The following is a 21563-nucleotide window of genomic DNA, read 5'->3' as shown; positions in this document are numbered from 1 at the left end:
TTTTGGTATTCAAGAACTCTCAACATTTTATTTTGGAATTCTGCAACACCAACATTATATCTTGGTATTCTAGAACTCCAAACATTCTCTTTTGGAATTCTAGAGCTCCAAACATTCTATTTTGGAATTCTACAACACCAACATTATATCTTGGTATTCTAGAACTCCAAACATTCTCTTTTGGAATTCTAGAGCTCCCAACATTCTATTTTGGAATTCTAGATTTCCCAACATTCTATTTTGGAATTCTAGTACTAATAATATTCTATTTTGGAATTCTAGAACGCCCAACATTCTATTTCAGTATTCTAGAACTCCTAACATACTATTTTGGTATTCTAGAACTCCCAACATTGTTTTTTAAAATTCTAGAACTCCCAACATTCTATTTTGAAATTCTAGAACTCCCAACATTCTATTTTTAGTATTCTAGAACTCTTAACAGACTATTTTGGAATTCTAGAACTCCCAACATTCTTTTTTTTTATTATTCTAGAACCCCAATATACTATTTTGGAATTCTAGAACTCCCAACATTCTATTTTGGTATTCTAGAACTCCCAACATACTATTTTGGAATTCTAGAACTCCCAACATTCTATTTTGTAATTCTAGAACACCAACATTCCATTTTCGAATTCTAGAACTCCCAACATTCTATTTTGGAATTCTGCAACACAAACATTCTATTTTAGAATTCTAGAACTCTCAACATTCTATTTTGGAATTCTGGAACTCCCAACATTCTATTTTGTAATTCTAGAACACCAACATTCTATTTTGGAATTCTGCAACACAAACATTCTATTTTGGAATTCTAAAACTCCCAACATTCTATTTTGGAATTATAGAACTCCCAACATTCTATTTTAGTATTCTAGAACTCCCAACATTCTATTTTGGAATTCTAGAACTCCTAATATTCTATTTTGGAATTCTAGTACGCCCAACATTCTATTACAGTATTCTAGAACTCCTAACAGACTATTTTGGTATTCTAGAACTCCCAACAATATTTTTTTTAAATTCTAGAACTCCCAAAATTCTGTTTTGAAATTCTAGAACTCCCAACATTCTATTTTGGAATTCTAGATCTCCCAACATTCTATTTTGGAATTCTAGAACGCCCAACATTCTATTACAGTATTCTAGAACTCCTAACAGACTATTTTGGTATTCTAGAACTCCCAACATTCTTTTTTAAAATTCTAGAACTGCCAACATTCTATTTTGGAATTCTAGAACTCCCAACATTCTATTTTGGAATTATAGATCTCCCAACATTCTATTTTGTAATTCTAGAACACCGACATTCCATTTTCGAATTCTAGAACTCCCAACATTCTATTTTGGAATTCTGCAACATCAACATTCTATTTTGGAATTCTAGAACTCCCAACATTCTATTTGGAATTCTGCAACACCAACATTCTATTTTGTAATTCTAGAACACCAACATTCCATTTTCGAATTCTAGAACTCCCAACATTCTATTTTGGAATTCTGCAACACAAACATTCCATTTTGGTATTCTAGAACTCCCAACATTCTATTTTGGAATTCTAGATCTCCCAACATTCTATTTTGTAATTCTAGAACACCGACATTCCATTTTCGAATTCTAGAACTCCCAACATTCTATTTTGGAATTCTGCAACATCAACATTCTATTTTGGAATTCTAGAACTCCCAACATTCTATTTTGGAATTCTGCAACACAAACATTCTATTTTAGAATTCTAGAACTCTCAACATTCTATTTTGGAATTCTGGAACTCCCAACATTCTATTTTGTAATTCTAGAACACCAACATTCCATTTTCGAATTCTAGAACTCCCAACATTCTATTTTGGAATTCTGCAACACAAACATTCTATTTTGGTATTCTAGAACTCCCAACATTCTATTTTGGAATTCTGGATCTCCCAACATTCTATTTTGTAATTCTAGAACACCGACATTCCATTTTCGAATTCTAGAACTCCCAACATTCTATTTTGGAATTCTGCAACATCAACATTCTGTTTTGGAATTCTAGAACTCCCAACATTCTATTTTGGAATTCTGCAACACCAACATTCTATTTTGGAATTCTAGAACTCCCAACATTCTATTTTGGAATTCTGCAACACAAACATTCTATTTTAGAATTCTAGAACTCTCAACATTCTATTTTGGAATTCTGGAACTCCCAACATTCTATTTTGTAATTCTAGAACACCAACATTCCATTTTCGAATTCTAGAACTCCCAACATTCTATTTTGGAATTCTGCAACACAAACATTTTATTTTGGTATTCTAGAACTCCCAACATTCTATTTTGGAATTCTAGATCTCCCAACATTCTATTTTGTAATTCTAGAACACCGACAATCCATTTTCGAATTCTAGAACTCCCAACATTCTATTATGGAATTCTGCAACATCAACATTCTATTTTGGAATTCTAGAACTCCCAACATTCTATTTTGGAATTCTGCAACACCAACATTCTATTTTGGAATTCTAGAACTCCCAACATTCTTTTTTGGAATTCTAGAACTCCCAACAGTGTATTTTGGAATTCTAGAACTCCCAACATTCTATTTTGGAATTCTAGAACTCCCAACATTCTATTTTAGTAGTCTAGAACTCCCAACATTCTATTTTGGAATTCTGCAACACCAACATTCTATCTTGGAATTCTAGAACTCCCAACATTCTATTTTGGAATTCTAGAACTCCCAATATTCTATTTTGGAATTATAGAACTCCCAACATTCTATTTTAGTATTCTAGATCTCCCAACATTCTATTTTGGAATTCTAGAACTCCCAACATACTATTTTAGTATTCTAGAACTCCCAACATTCTATTTTGGAATTCTAGAACGCCCAACATTCTATTACAGTGTTCTAGAACTCCTAATAGACTATTTTGGTATTCTAGAACTCCCAACATTCTTTTTTTAAATTCTAGAACTCCCAAAATTCTGTTTTGAAATTCTAGAACTCCCAACATTCTATTTTGAAATTCTAGATTTCCCAACATTCTATTTTGGAATTCTAGAATGCCCAACATTCTATTACAGTATTCTAGAACTCCTAACAGACTATTTTGGTATTCTAGAACTCCCAACATTCTTTTTAAAATTCTAGAACTCCCAACATTCTATTTTGGAATTCTAGAACTCCCAACATTCTATTTTGGAATTATAGATCTCCCAACATTCTATTTTGTAATTCTAGAACACCGACATTCCATTTTCGAATTCTAGAACTCCCAACATTCTATTTTGGAATTCTGCAACATCAACATTCTATTTTGGAATTCTAGAACTCCCAATATTCTATTTTGGAATTCTAAAACTCCCAACATTCTATTTTGGAATTATAGAACTCCCAACATTCTATTTTGGAATTCTAGAACTCCCAACATTCTATTTTGGAATTCTAAAACTCCCAATATACTGTTCTGAAATTCTAGAACTCCCAACATTCTATTTTGGAATTCTGCAACACCAACATTCTATTTTGCAATTCTAGAACTCCCAACATTCTTTTTTGGTATTCTAGAACTCCCAACATACTATTTTGGAATTCTAGAACTCCCAACATTCTATTTTGTAATTCTAGAACACCAACATTCCATTTTCGAATTCTAGAACTCCCAACATTCTATTTTGGAATTCTGCAACACAAACATTCTATTTTAGAATTCTAGAACTCTCAACATTCTATTTTGGAATTCTGGAACTCCCAACATTCTATTTTGTAATTCTAGAACACCAACATTCCATTTTCGAATTCGAGAACTCCCAACATTCTATTTTGGAATTCTGCAACATCAACATTCTATTTTGGAATTCTAGAACTCCCAACATTCTATTTTGGAATTCTGCAACACCAACATTCTATTTTGGAATTCTAGAACTCCCAACATTCTATTTGGGATTTCTGCAACACCAACATTCTATTTTGGAATTCTAGAACTCCCAACATTCTTTTTTGGAATTCTAGAACTCCCAACATTGTATTTTGGAATTCTAGAACTCCCAACATTCTATTTTGAAATTCTAGAACTCCCAACATTCTATTTTAGTATTCTAGAACTCCCAACATTCTATTTTGGAATTATAGAACTCCCAACATTCTATTTTGGAATTCTAGAACTCCCAACATTCTATTTTGGAATTCTAAAACTCCCAATATACTGTTCTGAAATTCTAGAACTCCCAACATTCTATTTTGGAATTCTGCAACACCAACATTCTATTTTGCAATTCTAGAACTCCCAACATTCTTTTTTTTGAATTCTAGAACTCACAACAGTGTATTTTGGAATTCTAGAACTCCCAACATTCTATTGTGGAATTCATGAACTCCCAACATTCTATATAGGATTTCTAGAACTCCCAACATTCTATCTTGGACTTCTAGAACTCCCAATATTCTATTTTGGAATTCTAGAACTCCCAACATTCTATTTTGGTATTCTAGAACTCCCAACATTCTATTTTGGAATTCTGCAACACCAACATAATATCTTGGTATTCTAGAACTCCAAACATTCTATTTTGGATTTCTAGAACTCCCAACATTCTATTTTGGAATTCTGCAACTCCAACATTCTATCTTGGAATTCTAGAACTCCCAACATTCTATTTTGGAATTCTAGAACTCCCAATATTCTATTTTGGAATTCTAGAACTCCCAATATTCTATTTTAGAATTCTAGAACTCCCAACATTATATTTTGGTATTCAAGAACTCTCAACATTTTATTTTGGAATTCTGCAACACCAACATTATATCTTGGTATTCTAGAACTCCAAACATTCTCTTTTGGAATTCTAGAGCTCCAAACATTCTATTTTGGAATTCTACAACACCAACATTATATCTTGGTATTCTAGAACTCCAAACATTCTCTTTTGGAATTCTAGAGCTCCCAACATTCTATTTTGGAATTCTAGATTTCCCAACATTCTATTTTGGAATTCTAGTACTAATAATATTCTATTTTGGAATTCTAGAACGCCCAACATTCTATTTCAGTATTCTAGAACTCCTAACATACTATTTTGGTATTCTAGAACTCCCAACATTGTTTTTTAAAATTCTAGAACTCCCAACATTCTATTTTGAAATTCTAGAACTCCCAACATTCTATTTTTAGTATTCTAGAACTCTTAACAGACTATTTTGGAATTCTAGAACTCCCAACATTCTTTTTTTTTATTATTCTAGAACCCCAATATACTATTTTGGAATTCTAGAACTCCCAACATTCTATTTTGGTATTCTAGAACTCCCAACATACTATTTTGGAATTCTAGAACTCCCAACATTCTATTTTGTAATTCTAGAACACCAACATTCCATTTTCGAATTCTAGAACTCCCAACATTCTATTTTGGAATTCTGCAACACAAACATTCTATTTTAGAATTCTAGAACTCTCAACATTCTATTTTGGAATTCTGGAACTCCCAACATTCTATTTTGTAATTCTAGAACACCAACATTCTATTTTGGAATTCTGCAACACAAACATTCTATTTTGGAATTCTAAAACTCCCAACATTCTATTTTGGAATTATAGAACTCCCAACATTCTATTTTAGTATTCTAGAACTCCCAACATTCTATTTTGGAATTCTAGAACTCCTAATATTCTATTTTGGAATTCTAGTACGCCCAACATTCTATTACAGTATTCTAGAACTCCTAACAGACTATTTTGGTATTCTAGAACTCCCAACAATATTTTTTTTAAATTCTAGAACTCCCAAAATTCTGTTTTGAAATTCTAGAACTCCCAACATTCTATTTTGGAATTCTAGATCTCCCAACATTCTATTTTGGAATTCTAGAACGCCCAACATTCTATTACAGTATTCTAGAACTCCTAACAGACTATTTTGGTATTCTAGAACTCCCAACATTCTTTTTTAAAATTCTAGAACTGCCAACATTCTATTTTGGAATTCTAGAACTCCCAACATTCTATTTTGGAATTATAGATCTCCCAACATTCTATTTTGTAATTCTAGAACACCGACATTCCATTTTCGAATTCTAGAACTCCCAACATTCTATTTTGGAATTCTGCAACATCAACATTCTATTTTGGAATTCTAGAACTCCCAACATTCTATTTGGAATTCTGCAACACCAACATTCTATTTTGTAATTCTAGAACACCAACATTCCATTTTCGAATTCTAGAACTCCCAACATTCTATTTTGGAATTCTGCAACACAAACATTCCATTTTGGTATTCTAGAACTCCCAACATTCTATTTTGGAATTCTAGATCTCCCAACATTCTATTTTGTAATTCTAGAACACCGACATTCCATTTTCGAATTCTAGAACTCCCAACATTCTATTTTGGAATTCTGCAACATCAACATTCTATTTTGGAATTCTAGAACTCCCAACATTCTATTTTGGAATTCTGCAACACAAACATTCTATTTTAGAATTCTAGAACTCTCAACATTCTATTTTGGAATTCTGGAACTCCCAACATTCTATTTTGTAATTCTAGAACACCAACATTCCATTTTCGAATTCTAGAACTCCCAACATTCTATTTTGGAATTCTGCAACACAAACATTCTATTTTGGTATTCTAGAACTCCCAACATTCTATTTTGGAATTCTGGATCTCCCAACATTCTATTTTGTAATTCTAGAACACCGACATTCCATTTTCGAATTCTAGAACTCCCAACATTCTATTTTGGAATTCTGCAACATCAACATTCTGTTTTGGAATTCTAGAACTCCCAACATTCTATTTTGGAATTCTGCAACACCAACATTCTATTTTGGAATTCTAGAACTCCCAACATTCTATTTTGGAATTCTGCAACACAAACATTCTATTTTAGAATTCTAGAACTCTCAACATTCTATTTTGGAATTCTGGAACTCCCAACATTCTATTTTGTAATTCTAGAACACCAACATTCCATTTTCGAATTCTAGAACTCCCAACATTCTATTTTGGAATTCTGCAACACAAACATTTTATTTTGGTATTCTAGAACTCCCAACATTCTATTTTGGAATTCTAGATCTCCCAACATTCTATTTTGTAATTCTAGAACACCGACAATCCATTTTCGAATTCTAGAACTCCCAACATTCTATTATGGAATTCTGCAACATCAACATTCTATTTTGGAATTCTAGAACTCCCAACATTCTATTTTGGAATTCTGCAACACCAACATTCTATTTTGGAATTCTAGAACTCCCAACATTCTTTTTTGGAATTCTAGAACTCCCAACAGTGTATTTTGGAATTCTAGAACTCCCAACATTCTATTTTGGAATTCTAGAACTCCCAACATTCTATTTTAGTAGTCTAGAACTCCCAACATTCTATTTTGGAATTCTGCAACACCAACATTCTATCTTGGAATTCTAGAACTCCCAACATTCTATTTTGGAATTCTAGAACTCCCAATATTCTATTTTGGAATTATAGAACTCCCAACATTCTATTTTAGTATTCTAGATCTCCCAACATTCTATTTTGGAATTCTAGAACTCCCAACATACTATTTTAGTATTCTAGAACTCCCAACATTCTATTTTGGAATTCTAGAACGCCCAACATTCTATTACAGTGTTCTAGAACTCCTAATAGACTATTTTGGTATTCTAGAACTCCCAACATTCTTTTTTTAAATTCTAGAACTCCCAAAATTCTGTTTTGAAATTCTAGAACTCCCAACATTCTATTTTGAAATTCTAGATTTCCCAACATTCTATTTTGGAATTCTAGAATGCCCAACATTCTATTACAGTATTCTAGAACTCCTAACAGACTATTTTGGTATTCTAGAACTCCCAACATTCTTTTTAAAATTCTAGAACTCCCAACATTCTATTTTGGAATTCTAGAACTCCCAACATTCTATTTTGGAATTATAGATCTCCCAACATTCTATTTTGTAATTCTAGAACACCGACATTCCATTTTCGAATTCTAGAACTCCCAACATTCTATTTTGGAATTCTGCAACATCAACATTCTATTTTGGAATTCTAGAACTCCCAATATTCTATTTTGGAATTCTAAAACTCCCAACATTCTATTTTGGAATTATAGAACTCCCAACATTCTATTTTGGAATTCTAGAACTCCCAACATTCTATTTTGGAATTCTAAAACTCCCAATATACTGTTCTGAAATTCTAGAACTCCCAACATTCTATTTTGGAATTCTGCAACACCAACATTCTATTTTGCAATTCTAGAACTCCCAACATTCTTTTTTGGTATTCTAGAACTCCCAACATACTATTTTGGAATTCTAGAACTCCCAACATTCTATTTTGTAATTCTAGAACACCAACATTCCATTTTCGAATTCTAGAACTCCCAACATTCTATTTTGGAATTCTGCAACACAAACATTCTATTTTAGAATTCTAGAACTCTCAACATTCTATTTTGGAATTCTGGAACTCCCAACATTCTATTTTGTAATTCTAGAACACCAACATTCCATTTTCGAATTCGAGAACTCCCAACATTCTATTTTGGAATTCTGCAACATCAACATTCTATTTTGGAATTCTAGAACTCCCAACATTCTATTTTGGAATTCTGCAACACCAACATTCTATTTTGGAATTCTAGAACTCCCAACATTCTATTTGGGATTTCTGCAACACCAACATTCTATTTTGGAATTCTAGAACTCCCAACATTCTTTTTTGGAATTCTAGAACTCCCAACATTGTATTTTGGAATTCTAGAACTCCCAACATTCTATTTTGAAATTCTAGAACTCCCAACATTCTATTTTAGTATTCTAGAACTCCCAACATTCTATTTTGGAATTCTGCAACACCAACATTCTATCTTGGAATTCTAGAACTCCCAACATTCTATTTTGGAATTCTAGAACTCCCAATATTCTATTTTGGAATTATAGAACTCCCAACATTCTATTTTAGTATACTAGAACTCCCAACATTCTATTTTGGAATTCTAGAACTCCCAACATTCTATTTTAGTATTCTAGAACTCCCAACATTCTATTTTGGAATTCTAGAACGCCCAACATTCTATTACAGTATTCTAGAACTCCTAATAGACTATTTTAGTATTCTAGAACTCCCAACATTCTTTTTTTTTAAATTCTAGAACTCCCAAAATTCTGTTTTGAAATTCTAGAACTCCCAACATTCTATTTTGGAATTCTAGATTTCCCAACATTCTATTTTGGAATTCTAGAATGCCCAACATTCTATTACAGTATTCTAGAACTCCTAACATACTATTTTGGAATTCTAGAACTCCCAACATTCTATTGTGGAATTCAAGAACCCCCAACATTGTATTTTGGAATTCTGCAACACCAACATTATATCTAGGTATTCTAGAACTCCCAATATTCTATTTTGGAATTCTAAAACTCCCAACATTCTATTTTGGAATTATAGAACTCCCAACATTCTATTTTGGAATTCTAGAACTCCCAACATTCTATTTTGGAATTCTAAAACTCCCAATATACTGTTCTGAAATTCTAGAACTCCCAACATTCTATTTTGGAATTCTGCAACACCAACATTCTATTTTGCAATTCTAGAACTCCCAACATTCTTTTTTGAATTCTAGAACTCACAACAGTGTATTTTGGAATTCTAGAACTCCCAACATTCTATTGTGGAATTCATGAACTCCCAACATTCTATATAGGATTTCTAGAACTCCCAACATTCTATCTTGGACTTCTAGAACTCCCAATATTCTATTTTGGAATTCTAGAACTCCCAACATTCTATTTTGGTATTCTAGAACTCCCAACATTCTATTTTGGAATTCTGCAACACCAACATAATATCTTGGTATTCTAGAACTCCAAACATTCTATTTTGGATTTCTAGAACTCCCAACATTCTATTTTGGAATTCTGCAACTCCAACATTCTATCTTGGAATTCTAGAACTCCCAACATTCTATTTTGGAATTCTAGAACTCCCAATATTCTATTTTGGAATTCTAGAACTCCCAATATTCTATTTTAGAATTCTAGAACTCCCAACATTATATTTTGGTATTCAAGAACTCTCAACATTTTATTTTGGAATTCTGCAACACCAACATTATATCTTGGTATTCTAGAACTCCAAACATTCTCTTTTGGAATTCTAGAGCTCCAAACATTCTATTTTGGAATTCTACAACACCAACATTATATCTTGGTATTCTAGAACTCCAAACATTCTCTTTTGGAATTCTAGAGCTCCCAACATTCTATTTTGGAATTCTAGATTTCCCAACATTCTATTTTGGAATTCTAGTACTAATAATATTCTATTTTGGAATTCTAGAACGCCCAACATTCTATTTCAGTATTCTAGAACTCCTAACATACTATTTTGGTATTCTAGAACTCCCAACATTGTTTTTTAAAATTCTAGAACTCCCAACATTCTATTTTGAAATTCTAGAACTCCCAACATTCTATTTTTAGTATTCTAGAACTCTTAACAGACTATTTTGGAATTCTAGAACTCCCAACATTCTTTTTTTTTTATTATTCTAGAACCCCAATATACTATTTTGGAATTCTAGAACTCCCAACATTCTATTTTGGTATTCTAGAACTCCCAACATACTATTTTGGAATTCTAGAACTCCCAACATTCTATTTTGTAATTCTAGAACACCAACATTCCATTTTCGAATTCTAGAACTCCCAACATTCTATTTTGGAATTCTGCAACACAAACATTCTATTTTAGAATTCTAGAACTCTCAACATTCTATTTTGGAATTCTGGAACTCCCAACATTCTATTTTGTAATTCTAGAACACCAACATTCTATTTTGGAATTCTGCAACACAAACATTCTATTTTGGAATTCTAAAACTCCCAACATTCTATTTTGGAATTATAGAACTCCCAACATTCTATTTTAGTATTCTAGAACTCCCAACATTCTATTTTGGAATTCTAGAACTCCTAATATTCTATTTTGGAATTCTAGTACGCCCAACATTCTATTACAGTATTCTAGAACTCCTAACAGACTATTTTGGTATTCTAGAACTCCCAACAATATTTTTTTTAAATTCTAGAACTCCCAAAATTCTGTTTTGAAATTCTAGAACTCCCAACATTCTATTTTGGAATTCTAGATCTCCCAACATTCTATTTTGGAATTCTAGAACGCCCAACATTCTATTACAGTATTCTAGAACTCCTAACAGACTATTTTGGTATTCTAGAACTCCCAACATTCTTTTTTTAAATTCTAGAACTCCCAACATTCTATTTTGGAATTCTAGAACTCCCAACATTCTATTTTGGAATTCTAGATCTCCCAACATTCTATTTTGTAATTCTAGAACACCGACATTCCATTTTCGAATTCTATAACTCCCAACATTCTATTTTGGAATTCTGCAACATCAACATTCTATTTTGGAATTCTAGAACTCCCAATATTCTATTTTGGAATTCTAGAACTCCCAATATTCTATTTTGGAATTCTAGAACTCCCAACATTCTATTTTGGAATTCTGCAACACCAACATTCTATCTTGGAATTCTAGAACTCCCAACATTCTATTTTAGAATTCTAGAACTCCCAATATTCTATTTTGGAATTCTAGAACTCCAAATATTCTATTTTAGAATTCTAGAACTCCCAACATTATATTTTGGTATTCAAGAACTCTCAACATTTTATTTTGGAATTCTGCAACACCAACATTATATCTTGGTATTCTAGAACTCCAAACATTCTCTTTTGGAATTCTAGAGCTCCAAACATTCTATTTTGGAATTCTACAACACCAACATTATATCTTGGTATTCTAGAACTCCAAACATTCTCTTTTGGAATTCTAGAGCTCCCAACATTCTATTTTGGAATTCTAGATTTCCCAACATTCTATTTTAGAATTCTGCACAACCAACATTCTATCTTGGAATTCTAGAACTCCCAACATTCTATTTTGGAATTCTAGTACTAATAATATTCTATTTTGGAATTCTAGAACGCCCAACATTCTATTTCAGTATTCTAGAACTCCTAACATACTTTTTTGGTATTCTAGAACTCCCAACATTGTTTTTTAAATTTCTAGAACTCCCAACATTCTATTTTGAAATTCTAGAACTCCCAACATTCTATTTTTAGTATTGTAGAACTCTTAACAGACTATTTTGGAATTCTAGAACTCCCAACATTCTTTTTTTTTATTATTATTCTAGAACCCCAATATACTATTTTGGAATTCTAAAACTCCCAACATTCTATTTTGGTATTCTAGAACTCCCAACATACTATTTTGGAATTCTAGAACTCCCAACATTCTATTTTGTAATTCTAGTACACCAACATTCCATTTTCGAATTCTAGAACTCCCAACATTCTATTTTGGAATTCTGCAACACAAACATTCTATTTTAGAATTCTAGAACTCTCAACATTCTATTTTGGAATTCTGGAACTCCCAACATTCTATTTTGTAATTCTAGAACACCAACATTCTATTTTGGAATTCTGCAACACAAACATTCTATTTTGGAATTCTAAAACTCCCAACATTCTATTTTGGAATTATAGAACTCCCAACATTCTATTTTAGTATTCTAGAACTCCCAACATTCTATTTTGGAATTCTAGAACTCCTAATATTCTATTTTGGAATTCTAGTACGCCCAACATTCTATTACAGTATTCTATTTTGGTATTCTAGAACTCCCAACAATATTTTTTTAAATTCTAGAACTCCCAAAATTCTGTTTTGAAATTCTAGAACTCCCAACATTCTATTTTGGAATTCTAGATCTCCCAACATTCTATTTTGGAATTCTAGAACGCCCAACATTCTATTACAGTATTCTAGAACTCCTAACAGACTATTTTGGTATTCTAGAACTCCCAACATTCTTTTTTTAAATTCTAGAACTCCCAACATTCTGTTTTGGAATTCTAGAACTCCCAACATTCTATTTTGGAATTCTAGATCTCCCAACATTCTATTTTGTAATTCTAGAACACCGACATTCCATTTTCGAATTCTATAACTCCCAACATTCTATTTTGGAATTCTGCAACATCAACATTCTATTTTGGAATTCTAGAACTCCCAACATTCTATTTTGGAATTCTGCAACACCAACATTCTATTTTGGAATTCTAGAACTCCCAACATTCTTTTTTGGAATTCTAGAACTCCCAATATTCTATTTTGGAATTCTAGAACTCCCAATATTCTATTTTGGAATTCTAGAACTCCCAACATTCTATTTTGGAATTCTGCAACACCAACATTATATCTTGGTATTCTAGAACTCCAAACATTCTCTTTTGGAATTCTAGAGCTCCCAACATTCTATTTTGGAATTCTACAACACCAACATTCTATCTTGGAATTCTAGAATTCCCAACATTCTATTTTGCAATTCTAGAACTCACAACATTCTATTTTTGAATTCTAGAACTCCCAACATTCTATTTCAGTATTCTAGAACTCCTAACAGACTATTTTGGAATTCTAGAACTCCCAACATTCTTTTTTTAAAATTCTAGAGCTCCCAACATTCTATTTTGGAATTCTAGAACACCAAAATTCCATTTACGAATTCTAGAACTCCCAACATTATATTTTGGATTCTAGAACTCCCAACATTCTATTTTGGAATTCTAGATTTCCCAACATTCTATTTTAGAATTCTGCAAAACCAACATTCTATTTTGGAATTCTAGAACTCCTAATATTCTATTTTGGAATTCTAGAACGCCCAACATTCTATTTTGGAATTCTAGAATGCCCAACATTCTATTTTTAGTATTCTAGAATTCTTAACAGACTATTTTGGAATTCTAGAACTCCCAACATTCTTTTTTTTTTATTCTAGAACCCCAATATTCTATTTTGGAATTCTAAAACTCCCAACATTCTATTTTGGTATTCTAGAACTCCCAACATACTATTTTGGATTTCTAGAACTCCCAACATTCTATTTTGTAATTCTAGAACACCAACATTCCATTTTCGAATTCTAGAACTCCCAACATTCTATTTTGGAATTCTGCAACACAAACATTCTATTTTGGAATTCTAGAACTCTCAACATTCTATTTTGGAATTCTGGAACTCCCAACATTCTATTTTGGAATTCTAGAACTCCCAACATTCTATTTTAGTATTCTAGAACTCCCAACATTCTATTTTGGAATTCTGCAACACCAACATTCTATCTTGGAATTCTAGAACTCCCAACATACTATTTTGGAATTCTAGAACTCCCAATATTCTATTTTAGTATTCTAGAACTCCCAACATTCTATTTTGGAATTCTGCAACACCAACATTATATCTTGGTATTCTAGAACTCCAAACATTCTCTTTTGGAATTCTAGAGCTCCCAACATTCTATTTTGGAATTCTACAACACCAACATTCTATCTTGGAATTCTAGAATTCCCAACATTCTATTTTGCAATTCTAGAACTCACAACATTCTATTTTTGAATTCTAGAACTCCCAACATTCTATTTCAGTATTCTAGAACTCCTAACAGACTATTTTGGAATTCTAGAACTCCCAACATTCTTTTTTTTAAATTTCTAGAGCTCCCAACATTCTATTTTGGAATTCTAGAACTCCCAACATTCTATTTTGGAATTCTAGAACACCAAAATTCCATTTACGAATTCTAGAACTCCCAACATTATATTTTGGATTCTAGAACTCCCAACATTCTATTTTGGAATTCTAGATTTCCCAACATTCTATTTTAGAATTCTGCAAAACCAACATTCTATTTTGGAATTCTAGAACTCCTAATATTCTATTTTGGAATTCTAGAACGCCCAACATTCTATTTTGGAATTCTAGAATGCCCAACATTCTATTTTTAGTATTCTAGAATTCTTAACAGACTATTTTGGAATTCTAGAACTCCCAACATTCTTTTTTTTTTATTCTAGAACCCCAATATTCTATTTTGGAATTCTAAAACTCCCAACATTCTATTTTGGTATTCTAGAACTCCCAACATACTATTTTGGATTTCTAGAACTCCCAACATTCTATTTTGTAATTCTAGAACACCAACATTCCATTTTCGAATTCTAGAACTCCCAACATTCTATTTTGGAATTCTGCAACACAAACATTCTATTTTGGAATTCTAGAACTCTCAACATTCTATTTTGGAATTCTGGAACTCCCAACATTCTATTTTGGAATTCTAGAACTCCCAACATTCTATTTTAGTATTCTAGAACTCCCAACATTCTATTTTGGAATTCTGCAACACCAACATTCTATCTTGGAATTCTAGAACTCCCAACATACTATTTTGGAATTCTAGAACTCTCAACATACTATTTTGGAATTCTAGAACTCCCAATATTCTATTTTGGAATTATAGAACTCCCAACATTCTATTTTAGTATTCTAGAATTCCCAACATTCTATTTTGGAATTCTAGAACTCCTAATATTCTATTTTGGAATTCTAGAACGCCCAACATTCTATTACAGTATTCTAGAACTCCTAATAGACTATTCTGGTATTCTAGAACTCCCAACATTCTTTTTTTTAAATTCTAGAACTCCCAAAATTCTGTTTTGAAATTCTAGAACTCCCAACATTCTATTTTGGAATTATAGATCTCCCAACATTCTATTTTGTAATTCTAGAACACCGACATTCCATTTTCGAATTCTATAACTCCCAACATTCTATTTTGGAATTCTGCAACATCAACATTCTATTTTGGAATTCTAGAACTCCCAACATTCTATTTTGGAATTCTGCAACACCAACATTCTATTTTGGAATTCTAGAACTCCCAACATTCTTTTTTGGAATTCTAGAACTCCCAATATTCTATTTTGGAATTCTAGAACTCCCAATATTCTATTTTGGAATTCTAGAACTCCCAACATTCTATTTTGGAATTCTGCAACACCAACATTATATCTTGGTATTCTAGAACTCCAAACATTCTCTTTTGGAATTCTAGAGCTCCCAACATTCTATTTTGGAATTCTACAACACCAACATTCTATCTTGGAATTCTAGAATTCCCAACATTCTATTTTGCAATTCTAGAACTCACAACATTCTATTTTTGAATTCTAGAACTCCCAACATTCTATTTCAGTATTCTAGAACTCCTAACAGACTATTTTGGAATTCTAGAACTCCCAACATTCTTTTTTTAAAATTCTAGAGCTCCCAACATTCTATTTTGGAATTCTAGAACACCAAAATTCCATTTACGAATTCTAGAACTCCCAACATTATATTTTGGATTCTAGAACTCCCAACATTCTATTTTGGAATTCTAGATTTCCCAACATTCTATTTTAGAATTCTGCAAAACCAACATTCTATTTTGGAATTCTAGAACTCCTAATATTCTATTTTGGAATTCTAGAACGCCCAACATTCTATTTTGGAATTCTAGAATGCCCAACATTCTATTTTTAGTATTCTAGAATTCTTAACAGACTATTTTGGAATTCTAGAACTCCCAACATTCTTTTTTTTTTATTCCAGAACCCCAATATTCTATTTTGGAATTCTAAAACTCCCAACATTCTATTTTGGTATTCTAGAACTCCCAACATACTATTTTGGATTTCTAGAACTCCCAACATTCTATTTTGTAATTCTAGAACACCAACATTCCATTTTCGAATTCTAGAACTCCCAACATTCTATTTTGGAATTCTGCAACACAAACATTCTATTTTGGAATTCTAGAACTCTCAACATTCTATTTTGGAATTCTGGAACTCCCAACATTCTATTTTGGAATTCTAGAACTCCCAACATTCTATTTTAGTATTCTAGAACTCCCAACATTCTATTTTGGAATTCTGCAACACCAACATTCTATCTTGGAATTCTAGAACTCCCAACATACTATTTTGGAATTCTAGAACTCCCAATATTCTATTTTGGAATTATAGAACTCCCAACATTCTATTTTAGTATTCTAGAACTCCCAACATTCTATTTTGGAATTCTAGAACTCCTAATATTCTTTTTTGTAATTCTAGAACGCCCAACATTCTATTACAGTATTCTAGAACTCCTAATAGACTATTTTGGTATTCTAGAACTCCCAACATTCTTTTTTTTAAATTCTAGAACTCCCAAAATTCTGTTTTGAAATTCTAGAACTCCCAACATTCTATTTTGGAATTCTAGATCTCCCAACATTCTATTTTGGAATTCTAGAATGCCCAACATTCTATTACAGTATTCTAGAACTCCTAACAGACTATTTTGGTATTCTAGAACTCCCAACATTCTTTTTTTAAATTCTAGAACTCCCAACATTCTATTTTGGAATTCTAGAACTCCCAACATTCTATTTTGGAATTCTAGATCTCCCAACATTCTATTTTGTAATTCTAGAACACCGACATTCCATTTTCGAATTCTAGAACTCCCAACATTCTATTTTGGAATTCTGCAACATCAACATTCTATTTTGGAATTCTAGAACTCCCAACATTCTATTTTGGAATTCTGCAACACCAACATTCTATTTTGGAATTCTAGAACTCCCAACATTCTTTTTTGGAATTCTAGAACTCCCAACATTGTATTTTGGAATTATAGAACTCCCAACATTCTATTTTGGAATTCAAGCTCTCCCAACATTCTTTTGTGGAATTCAAGAACTCCCAACATTCTATTTTGGAATTCTGCAACACCAACATTATATCTTGGAATTCTAGAACTCCCAATATTCTATTTTGGAATTCTAGAACTCCCAATATTCTATTTTAGAATTCTAGAACTCCCAACATTCTTTTTTTAAATTCTAGAACTCCCAAAATTCTATTTTGGAATTCTAGAACTCCCAACATTCTATTTTGGAATTCTAGATCTCCCAACATTCTATTTTGGAATTCTGCAACACCAACATTCTATTTTGGAATTCTAGAACTCCCAACATTCTTTTTTGGAATTCTAGAACTCCCAACATTGTATTTTGGAATTATAGAACTCCCAACATTCTATTTTGGAATTCAAGAACTCCCAACATTCTATTGTGGAATTCCAGAACTACCAACATTCTATTTTGGAATTCTGCAACACCAACATTATATCTTGGAATTCTAGAACTCCCAATATTCTATTTTGGAATTCTAGAACTCCCAATATTCTATTTTAGAATTCTAGAACTCCCAACATTCTATTTTAGTAGTCTAGAACTCCCAACATTCTATTTTGGAATTCTGCAACACCAACATTCTATCTTGGAATTCTAGAACTCCCAACATTCTATTTTGGAATTCTAGAACTCCCAATATTCTATTTTGGAATTATAGAACTCCCAACATTCTATTTTAGTATTCTAGATCTCCCAACATTCTATTTTGGAATTCTAGAACTCCCAACATACTATTTTAGTATTCTAGAACTCCCAACATTCTATTTTGGAATTCTAGAACGCCCAACATTCTATTACAGTATTCTAGAACTCCTAATAGACTATTTTGGTATTCTAGAACTCCCAACATTCTTTTTTTAAATTCTAGAACTCCCAAAATTCTGTTTTGAAATTCTAGAACTCCCAACATTCTATTTTGGAATTCTAGATTTCCCAACATTCTATTTTGGAATTCTAGAATGCCCAACATTCTATTACAGTATTCTAGAACTCCTAACAGACTATTTTGGTATTCTAGAACTCCCAACATTCTTTTTAAAATTCTAGAACTCCCAACATTCTATTTTGGAATTCTAGAACTCCCAACATTCTATTTTGGAATTATAGATCTCCCAACATTCTATTTTGGAATTCTGCAACACCAACATTCTATTTTGGAATTCTAGAACTCCCAACATTCTTTTTTGGAATTCTAGAACTCCCAACATTGTATTTTGGAATTATAGAACTCCCAACATTCTATTTTGGAATTCAAGAACTCCCAACATTCTATTGTGGAATTCCAGAACTACCAACATTCTATTTTGGAATTCTGCAACACCAACATTATATCTTGGAATTCTAGAACTCCCAATATTCTATTTTGGAATTCTAGAACTCCCAATATTCTATTTTAGAATTCTAGAACTCCCAACATTCTTTTTTTTAAATTCTAGAACTCCCAAAATTCTATTTTGGAATTCTAGAACTCCCAACATTCTATTTTGGAATTCTAGATCTCCCAACATTCTATTTTGGAATTCTGCAACACCAACATTCTATTTTGGAATTCTAGAACTCCCAACATTCTTTTTTGGAATTCTAGAACTCCCAACATTGTATTTTGGAATTATAGAACTCCCAACATTCTATTTTGGAATTCAAGAACTCCCAACATTCTATTGTGGAATTCCAGAACTACCAACATTCTATTTTGGAATTCTGCAACACCAACATTATATCTTGGAATTCTAGAACTCCCAATATTCTATTTTGGAATTCTAGAACTCCCAATATTCTATTTTAGAATTCTAGAACTCCCAACATTCTATTTTAGTAGTCTAGAACTCCCAACATTCTATTTTGGAATTCTGCAACACCAACATTCTATCTTGGAATTCTAGAACTCCCAACATTCTATTTTGGAATTCTAGAACTCCCAATATTCTATTTTGGAATTATAGAACTCCCAACATTCTATTTTAGTATTCTAGATCTCCCAACATTCTATTTTGGAATTCTAGAACTCCCAACATACTATTTTAGTATTCTAGAACTCCCAACATTCTATTTTGGAATTCTAGAACGCCCAACATTCTATTACAGTATTCTAGAACTCCTAATAGACTATTTTGGTATTCTAGAACTCCCAACATTCTTTTTAAAATTCTAGAACTCCCAACATTCTATTGTGGAATTCAAGAACTCCCAACATTGTATTTTGGAATTCTGCAACACCAACATTATATCTAGGTATTCTAGAACTCCCAATATTCTATTTTGGAATTCTAAAACTCCCAACATTCTATTTTGGAATTATAGAACTCCCAACATTCTATTTTGGAATTCTAGAACTCCCAACATTCTATTTTGGAATTCTAAAACTCCCAATATACTGTTCTGAAATTCTAGAACTCCCAACATTCTATTTTGGAATTCTGCAACACCAACATTCTATTTTGCAATTCTAGAACTCCCAACATTCTTTTTTGGTATTCTAGAACTCCCAACATACTATTTTGGAATTCTAGAACTCCCAACATTCTATTTTGTAATTCTAGAACACCAACATTCCATTTTCGAATTCTAGAACTCCCAACATTCTATTTTGGAATTCTGCAACACAAACATTCTATTTTAGAATTCTAGAACTCTCAACATTCTATTTTGGAATTCTGGAACTCCCAACATTCTATTTTGTAATTCTAGAACACCAACATTCCATTTTCGAATTCGAGAACTCCCAACATTCTATTTTGGAATTCTGCAACATCAACATTCTATTTTGGAATTCTAGAACTCCCATCATTCTATTTTGGAATTCTGCAACACCAACATTCTATTTTGGAATTCTAGAACTCCCAACATTCTATTTGGGAATTCTGCAACACCAACATTCTATTTTGGAATTCTAGAACTCCCAACATTCTTTTTTGGAATTCTAGAACTCCCAACATTGTATTTTGGAATTCTAGAACTCCCAACATTCTATTTTGAAATTCTAGAACTCCCAACATTCTATTTTAGTATTCTAGAACTCCCAACATTCTATTTTGGAATTCTGCAACACCAACATTCTATCTTGGAATTCTAGAACTCCCAACATTCTATTTTGAATTCTAGAACTCCCAATATTCTATTTTGGAATTATAGAACTCCCAACATTCTATTTTAGTATACTAGAACTCCCAACATTCTATTTTGGAATTCTAGAACTCCCAACATTCTATTTTAGTATTCTAGAACTCCCAACATTCTATTTTGGAATTCTAGAACGCCCAACATTCTATTACAGTATTCTAGAACTCCTAATAGACTATTTTAGTATTCTAGAACTCCCAACATTCTTTTTTTTAAATTCTAGAACTCCCAACATTTTATTTTGGAATTCTAGATTTCCCAACATTCTATTTTGGAATTCTAGAATGCCCAACATTCTATTACAGTATTCTAGAACTCCTAACATACTATTTTGGTATTCTAGAACTCCCAACATTCTTTTTAAAATTCTAGAACTCCCAACGTTCTATTTTGGAATTCTAGAACTCCCAACATTCTATTTTGGAATTCTAGATCTCCCAACATTCTATTTTGTAATTCTAGAACACCGACATTCCATTTTCGAATTCTAGAACTCCCAACATTCTATTTTGGAATTCTGCAACATCAACATTCTATTTTGGAATTCTAGAACTCCCAACATTCTATTTTGGAATTCTGCAACACCAACATTCTATTTTGGAATTCTAGAACTCCCAACATTCTTTTTTGGAATTCTAGAACTCCCAACATTGTATTTTGGAATTCTAGAACTCCCAACATTCTATTTTGGAATTCTAGAACTCCCAACATTCTATTGTGGAATTCAAGAACCCCCAACATTGTATTTTGGAATTCTGC

This window comes from Pseudophryne corroboree, chromosome 5, assembly GCF_028390025.1.
Source record: "Pseudophryne corroboree isolate aPseCor3 chromosome 5, aPseCor3.hap2, whole genome shotgun sequence".
Taxonomy (NCBI): Eukaryota; Metazoa; Chordata; class Amphibia; order Anura; family Myobatrachidae; genus Pseudophryne; species Pseudophryne corroboree.
This window is presented reverse-complemented; position numbering follows the sequence as displayed.